This window comes from Narcine bancroftii, chromosome 3, assembly GCF_036971445.1.
Source record: "Narcine bancroftii isolate sNarBan1 chromosome 3, sNarBan1.hap1, whole genome shotgun sequence".
NCBI classification, from domain to species: Eukaryota; Metazoa; Chordata; class Chondrichthyes; order Torpediniformes; family Narcinidae; genus Narcine; species Narcine bancroftii.
Window position 1 is genome coordinate 172,260,289 of NC_091471.1, and position 8,940 is coordinate 172,269,228.

Genomic DNA, 8,940 nt, shown 5'->3' on the forward strand with positions numbered 1-8,940 from the left:
GTGCCTTGTGTTGGACTCTGGCTTTAATTTATTTACTCTTAATTTAGTCTATGTGTGAACTGAGTCCAGCGCGTTCGTTGAATGAAGTGATAGGAGAAGGTATTCGGTTCAACAGTCAGTTTATTACACCACACAGCACAGCACAGCACAAGAATAAAACTTAACAGAGCTCTGGGTCAGTCTGTTAGTTCATAGGTCACCTGCCAGTGAGCTACTCCCCGAGACTGACCCCTATTGTCCAGTTGGCACAGTTTATATAGGTCAATCTTATCACACAGAACAAAAGTTGTTTTCCCTGCTAGATCTTTTTGCATAAGGGTTATCACAAGTCATCTCCTGTTTTGCAGATTTCTGGGGTGTAGCATTCCCATGTTAATCCTCCAGGCCAGACTATCCTGTTGTTTAGATCTGAAATTAATTCATCCCCAGATATTTCTAATCACCATTCGGTCCCTGTCTGGCCAATTTCTGCTGTTCTCTTTAACACCTCCTCGTGCCTTAATCTTCCTCCTAGACTGGTTTTCCATTCCCTTTGATTCTTGCGGGCCATTCTTTGTTCTGATCTGGCCTGTGTCTCCTGTGCTACTTCCCACCTCCTTCAGTTGAGCATTCCTCCTAAATCGTTTTATGCATATCCTCTCCCTGTATCTTGGGAGCAGCCAATTTTGTTCAGCCAACTTTGCTCCATGCTGTGACAGCCACTTAGCCACATTCCTCTTTCCCTGACTCATGCAGTACAAATAAACTTATTGATTAATCATTTATTTCATACTGTTTTAACCCCTAGATTCCAACAGTCCCCCTTTTGGTCTCATGAAAATGAGACCAACCACCAGTTAACTTATTAGATAGAGAAATCCGGGTTACATGCCAGGGTTGGCATTTCTGATCCCTTGTAATCATTACACTCTTGAGAGGGCAGGAGGGACAAATACATGCCTTGGGGTCTGGGGATGTCTCTCTGTGACAGCGCTCGTTGAATGAGGCACTGGAGGCAGGGAAGGATGCATGGGATCAGAATCAACGCCAAAACCACAAATCCAGCAACTAGCACTATAGTATGTATCCATCCCCAGTCTCCAGAGAACAAATTTCCCAGCCATGCGCTGCCCAAGGGTCGCCAGGTCTGAACCGGGACGTGAGCTAATTTGCGAATACCTGAAGAAATCTCCTTTACTGCTTGCCCATTGTCATCGATTTTTAAACAACAATAGATTCTACCATCAACAGTCCCCGGAGTCCAATATGTTCTTTAAAGGGACCCGTTCAGAAAGTTCTGAGTCCGTAGTTGCTCACAGGTTCTCAGTCGCCGCCGTACGAATCTGTTCTAGTGTCCGTGCTGGTGGGTCCGTGGCTGCACACTGACTCCAATGATACCACGTCTCGCCTTTTCCCTGTAGTCGAACCGCGTGGGACGTCCTCTCCACCCCTCGGTAGGGTCCTGTCCACCTGGGCTCCGACCACTTTCTCTTGATGACCTTTAGCAGAATCCACTCCGCGACTGAAGGTATCGGTGTTTCCCCTTCTCTGTTGGGACTTGTGACCTGTTGTGAAAAATCTGACACCAGAGCCGTTAGTTTATCATAATACAGCTTGCATCCCATTGAACTTACCTCATTCTTCGTAGTCTGACTTCCGGCTCCCGGTCCCGGGAACTGGTGCCCCGTTCGTAGTTCATATGGAGTGAATCCTGTCACAGAACTTACCGAACTCCTTATTGACATTAATGCCAGAGGCAACGCATCCACCCAATTTAGTTTGGTCCGTGCCTGTACTTTCCCGATCTTACCTTTTATTGTTTGGTTCATCCTCTCCACTATTTTCTGCCATGTTAATGCCTTCATGGGTAAACGTAACATTTGGAGCATTCAGGATCTTTTCTAGTCTCGTCTGCCTTAACGAAGTCATTGTAAATGCTGTGGAGCTCACAAATGCTACGTGTTGTTAATACTGTCAGGCCATGTCCCATTACTATGTGTGCCACCTTTTGTAGAATCTTTGCTACTCCTGCTGCATGTCTTGTACATGGTGGGTGTCTGTCTTCCGTTGGGTCTAGTGTGATACTCCCATACATGAGCACACATCTTCCACCCCCTTTTTTCTGAAAAAGAACACCATCAATTGTGTGTGCTTTTTCAGAAACATCCAAAAAGAAAGGTAGTTTATAATTTGGAATCGCCAAATCTATAGCTGTTGTAAGAGCTTGCTTCAATAGAATAAAACTCATCTCAGCCTGTGCAGTCCAATCAAGTGTAGCTCCCAGATTCCTCATCCCCTGCTCATTCACCAAAGTTCGCAGTGGATGTGTCAACTCACCATACGATGGGATAAACTGCCTACTATAACCTGACAAACCCAAAAACAAAAGCATCTCCTTTACTGTCTTTGGTTTTGAATGATGTAGTATTAGTGTTTGATGTGCCGGGGAAATCCCTGTGCCTTTCGCTGAGACCATTCTCCCTAAAAAGGTGACCACCTGCCTGCAGCATTGCAGCTTTGAGCGAGAGACTTTAAAGCCTGCCTTAAACAGCTGCACTAGCAGGAGACAGGTGGCCTCCAAACAGGAAGCATGATCAGGTGCTGCTAATAGGATGTCATCTACATACTGGATCAGAACTACCCCACCTGGCAGTGCTAGCCCCCCCAGCTGTTCTTTCAATACCTGATTAAAAATTCCTGGAGATAAGATAAAGCCCTGCGGAAGCCTAGTATACCGCAACTTTCTTCCTCTATACGTGAATGAAAACACATCTCTTAATGGTTCTGCCAGCGGCAAGCAAAAGAAAGCATTCGCTAAATCAATGCAAGAGAACCACTTGTGGTTAGGGGTTAAAGCAGTCATGGCAGTATATGGGTTTGGTACTGGAACTGTGGGTGTTCTCACAATACCATTGATGCGCCTTAAGTCATGGGCCATCCGATATTTGCCCGTGTCTTGTTTAGGAACCGGTAAAATGGGTGTATTCCAACTAGAACGCGAATGTTCCAACACCCCTGAATACATAAGGCCATCAATGGTCTTTGCCAAACCTTCCTCAGCTTCAGGTTTGTGGGGATACTGCATCTGCCAAATAGGGGTGTAATCTGACAGTTCAAAGGTTATGGGATCAACCTGCTGACAAAAACCCACATCTGCTGATCCCACTGACCACAGGTTCTCAGGGAGAGAGTCTAGCATAGGGGCTGAGTCGGGGTGATCCATCTTCTCCCTACCATGAAATCGTTCAATCTGTCTATGCTCAAGGAGGACTTGATCATATGTAATGGACCAAATTCTGTATGCCTGAGCAGATGAGGAGAACTGCACTGTCGGTATTTGGGTGTCAGACCAGTCCCTTAGGGACTTCAAGTTCCGACACATCGGTCCCAAATCTTTTGCCTGATGAGTAGTGCCAATTGCAAGGGTGACATGAGGAATGGCCTCACCTGCCATCTCATACCATTCCAGCTGTTCAGATGTCAGTGCCACCGCAGCGGCCACTCCCTCCTTTCCTATCACTATGTAGTCCGAATTAATTTCCCATTGCCTGCCCTCTACCTCTTCATAAAAGGCATGCTGATACATTTCATCCCCATCCCTATCGTAAAAGAGGGTCATATGGGGAGGGTCCGAGGGAGGGGTATACGGGTGTAACGTCTGGATCCACGGCTTCCATTGATTATAAAGCTTTAGCAGCCCTCCCTTCTGTGGGTCCTCTGGTTGCAACAGCCCCCAGTAAATGTCAGCCCATAGTCCCTCCGATGCGGATCCTCCAGCTGCCGCCAACAACATCTGAGAACCGGAATGCAGTGTAGTTACTGAACAGTTCATAGAATATCCATTTGGAAAGGTGACCTCTATTCCGCTGGGTCCACAAAGGATCGATGCTCCGCACTTGACCAACAGGTCTCTGCCCAAGAGATTGGTAGGGCACCTGGCTGACAAAATGTACTGATGTGTAAAAGTCTGTCCTGCCACAGAAGTGACTAGTGGTGTAGAAAACGGCAGATGTTCTGGTGTACCCGAGAACCCTATCAGCTGGACGCTAGAGGATGATGTTTTATCTTGAAACTCAGCGCCAGTGAGTGTTGAAAACCTGGCTCCTGTATCCACTAAAAACGATACTTTCATGTCCATGACTTTCATCTGCAGGAAAGGGTCTGCCAACCTAGCCTGCTCGTGGGTACTCGGGCTCCGTCACTGTGGGCAATATTGCTCCTCCTCTGTCAGCAAAGGGAATTGTCTCCTCAGAGCTAGAGCCGCATAGGGTGCCTGATGTACCGGGGGTGGCACTGACGATCTCTGGGGCTGGACCCAAGGCTCCTGTTGTGGTGGTCCATAGCCCCTTGCCCCCGGGTCCCGAGGCTCCCAAACTAGGGGACAGTCTCTCTTCAAGTGTCCTGGCTGACCGCATCCAAAACATACGGCTGGCTGCCTTCGTGGAGCACTCCGAACTCTCCCTCTTACTCGGAATCCCCCCATTGGACCTCCCATTCTGCCCCCATCGGTGGGACCCGGTGCCCAATATGGGGCCGGGTGGCAATTAGTATCATTCCCTTGTGGTGGCTGCGGTGGCTGCTGAATCATCTGGTTCGCACCCTTTGAGGAAATCTTTTTTTCCTCATTTGCCTTTTGCCTAGCCTCTGCCAATTGAAGCTTAAGGAGTTGCCAGACTCCGTAGTTTGTTTGTCCTCCTTTTGCTTAGCCCTGTAACGTTTCAGGTGATGGGTCAAATATTTTTCCCATTGCTCATTCGAGCAGCCAGGAATATCAGGGTTATTATCTAACGTCTCCCTCACAACAGCTGGCAGTCCGCTTGTTACTGCAGCCCTAAAGAGATTAGTCTGCAAGGGATCTGCGGCCGGGTGTACTCCTGCTTTATTGGTCCAATTCTCCTTACACTGACTCAAAAAAGTAGAGATCTCCTCATCATCCTTTATGGAAAAAGTCAGGGACTGCATGACACCGGGGGGAACGGGAAACTTATCCCGCATTGCCCCTCCTATTGCCGTAGCATGGTTGGCAAATGGCTCAGCATCGAGGCACCTAGTGATTCCTGCGATCATTTCTACCTGCTGAATCTCCCACAGCCCAAGCTGTTTCCCCAATAATGCTCTCCAATCCCCTATGGCTATCTTATGTCCCATCGTAAATTGGCAGAACTTTCCCATCCACGCTCCACCTCCCTCAGTCGGAGGTGGCATTTTGTCCAAAATACAATTCATGTCAGTGAATGAGAAGGGTTGATACCTTTCCCCAATTTGCGGACCCTCATAAATTAGCGGCATCTGTCTATATCTTTCTGGAAGCCGTACTTCCCCCCTTTCCCGCAACGCATATCCCAAAGGGAAGCGAGGGTTCTCCTGACCCTGTCTTCTGTGTGTGATCATGCTTCCCTCTCTGCTTCTCCTAAGTACAGTAACAGCCGGATTTTTTCAAACCCTCGTGGTACCTTCCCCTGACTCTGCAGCTCTTTCCAAATCTGTTCGTACCGTTCCCTAGCCTGTCCTTCCTCTCCCTTCGGTCATCCTCCCAGTAATTGATTCCTTGTATTTTCCCACTGTCTGTCTACAGATGGGGGAACTCCTCTGTCTTCCCCGAACTCTTGCCCTACATCCCTTATTACTCCTTCCATCTCTGTTCCGATTTTTATCCCTTTAGACCTCGTACTCCCTGGCTCTCTCTCCTGGTAGGATTTTGACACCCTGCACTCTACTTCGCCCCTTTCCACGTTATATAACCACCAGATGACCAGCAGCTCCCTGAAAACAGGTGTTCCCCTTCAGGGATGATCAGAGAGAGAGAGCCAGGTGGGGGATTATGTGTCTCGTGGTTGTGTGAAGTGTCTATTGTTTGTTTTGCGGTTAGTCTGTGTACACTGATGCCTCACTGTGTGACTGCCTATCCCCACTGTGTTTCCCTGATCCATATTCTAAATACCTTGCCTCTATGCCCTCTCTACCCTGTAAAACAGTAAAATCTGTAACCTCTGCTACCCCTTTTTCAGAAGTACTTAAAACATCGAGAGTAATACAGTGATATACACAGCAACAATACCAGCGTGCATGAAAAAACAGTTAAATGCCGAACACCTTATACAGATACTTATTACTATTATGGTACACGATTCTTAAACAAATACTTATTACACACTATAGAAACAAATAACTATAACACAATACACCTTATACAGATACTTATTATACACTACTATGGTACACGATTCTTAAACAAATACTTATTACACACTATAGAAACAAATAACTATCACCCCATACACCTTATACTACTTGGCCAAGTGTCTAAATCTACCTCTCGAGATTGCTACAAGGGGCTCCAACCCCGTTCTACTAGAGGGACCTCAACCTCCTTAGAGGGATTCCAACCGGACCTCAACCTCCTTAGAGGGATTCCAACCTTTTCCTAGAGGGACCTCAACCTCCGTAGAGGGATTCCAACCTCCTTTTCCTAGAGGGACCTCAACCTCCGTAGAGGGATTCCAACCTCCTTTTCCTCGAGGGACCTCAACCTCCGTAGAGGGATTCCAACCTCCTTTTCCTAGAGGGACCTCAACCTCCGTAGAGGGATTCCAACCTCCTTTTCCTAGAGGGACCTCAACCTCCGTAGAGGGATTCCAACCTCCTTTTCCTAGAGGGACCTCAACCTCCGTAGAGGGATTCCAACCTCCTTTTCCTAGAGGGACCTCAACCTCCGTAGAGGGATTCCAACCTCCTTTTCCTAGAGGGACCTCAACCTCCGTAGAGGGATTCCAACCTCCTTTTGTTTTATTCTTGTCTTTAACTAGGTCTTTTGCAGAGTAGTGACAACACACAATTTTATCTTTGCCAATAGCAGAACTTCGTTTGAACAGGCGTCTGCTTACCTCACTCTGTTGAATGGTCACTTGTTGTTATCATCACACCACAATCGACCGGTGTTTCGTATCTTTTCTTCCGTCACTTCTCCATCTTCATCACGTCGGGGTCACCAAATAGTTGGACTCTGGCTTTAATTTATTTACTCTTAATTTAGTCTATGTGTGAACTGAGTCCAGCGCGTTCGTTGAATGAAGTGATAGGAGAAGGTATTCGGTTCAACAGTCAGTTTATTACACCACACAGCACAGCACAGCACAAGAATAAAACTTAACAGAGCTCTGGGTCAGTCTGTTAGTTCATAGGTCACCTGCCAGTGAGCTACTCCCCGAGACTGACCCCTATTGTCCAGTTGGCACAGTTTATATAGGTCAATCTTATCACACAGAACAAAAGTTGTTTTCCCTGCTAGATCTTTTTGCATAAGGGTTATCACAAGTCATCTCCTGTTTTGCAGATTTCTGGGGTGTAGCATTCCCATGTTAATCCTCCAGGCCAGACTATCCTGTTGTTTAGATCTGAAATTAATTCATCCCCAGATATTTCTAATCACCATTCGGTCCCTGTCTGGCCAATTTCTGCTGTTCTCTTTAACACCTCCTCGTGCCTTAATCTTCCTCCTAGACTGGTTTTCCATTCCCTTTGATTCTTGCGGGCCATTCTTTGTTCTGATCTGGCCTGTGTCTCCTGTGCTACTTCCCACCTCCTTCAGTTGAGCATTCCTCCTAAATCGTTTTATGCATATCCTCTCCCTGTATCTTGGGAGCAGCCAATTTTGTTCAGCCAACTTTGCTCCATGCTGTGACAGCCACTTAGCCACATTCCTCTTTCCCTGACTCATGCAGTACAAATAAACTTATTGATTAATCATTTATTTCATACTGTTTTAACCCCTAGATTCCAACACTTGCTATGTCCTCATTTTGCGACTTCAGATACTGAGCCTTCAAAGCCTCTGGCAGCGTCATATGTAGAGCAGTCCCTGATGACTGCATACCCTTTTGTTCCTACCGTCGAAACAAGTGCAGACTTCCCGAGTTCATCGGTGTGGAAGACGTCTCTGGTCACGTTTAGGTAGGCCTGGAAGCAATCTCCCAGTATGCGAACTCCTCAGTCACATCATGGGATAGAGGGTTATACTTGGCTTGAGTAGCACTTCCATCTTGTTAGAAATTAAAGTACCTTTAAAGAAATTGCTCGAGACAAAAATTGAGAACAAAGAACATTTATTACTACAACAATGCAAAGTTGGGTGCTTCCCCTTACCCTGGGAATACACACAGACACTGGGGCTCACCCAACTTTTATACAGTCGATTTCAGTGTAGGAATACCCTCCCCCTTACATTCTTCTGCCCCCTGGATGGGTTTGGCATAGGTAATCCTTCCTGCCTACGTGCAGTTTCAGTACACTTGGAGGACCAGGGGGTATCCTGTGGGTGCCCCATCATGTCATTGTCCTTATTCACACCTTCCTGATTCTCTGGGCTACAGTCTCTTGATATGCAGAGTTGACTCATTCTATCTAGGGTTGGCTAATTTCATATGTATAAATCTGTGTATGGTTAGCTAATTAGAAATGTATGACTTGGTACTTCTGTCCAGGGCTAGGAGACCCTTATCTGATCCAGACTACCTCAACTTCCTACATTCTATTGTACCTTACCATTCCTTATCTTAGTCCTATGGTCTTGTCACAAAGACTAGAAGATTCTTATGTTAATCGTGCTGACTCTGTTTTCCTGCATCCTAACCCCCAAGCTTATCCTGTTTGAACTGGTTACAGCCATTTTACTGATGAACTTTAGTTTCTTCCATGTTCATAATTTTAGATCAATTTTCCCATCTCTCACAATCTGAATAAACTAATAAAATTAAAGCATGAATAAAAGCTCTCAGAACTGGAGGGAGAACAAATGCTTTTATTAGCTTATAACGATGGGTAGGGTCTCACAGTAGTCATCAGAAGGGTTCTGGGTTTAGACGGGAAACCAGGGTATATGTGAGCAGATGGGGATGGAGCCAGGACGTGGGGTCATCCATCAGCACAACACACTACCGATGAATCCTTGTTCACTGCAGGATG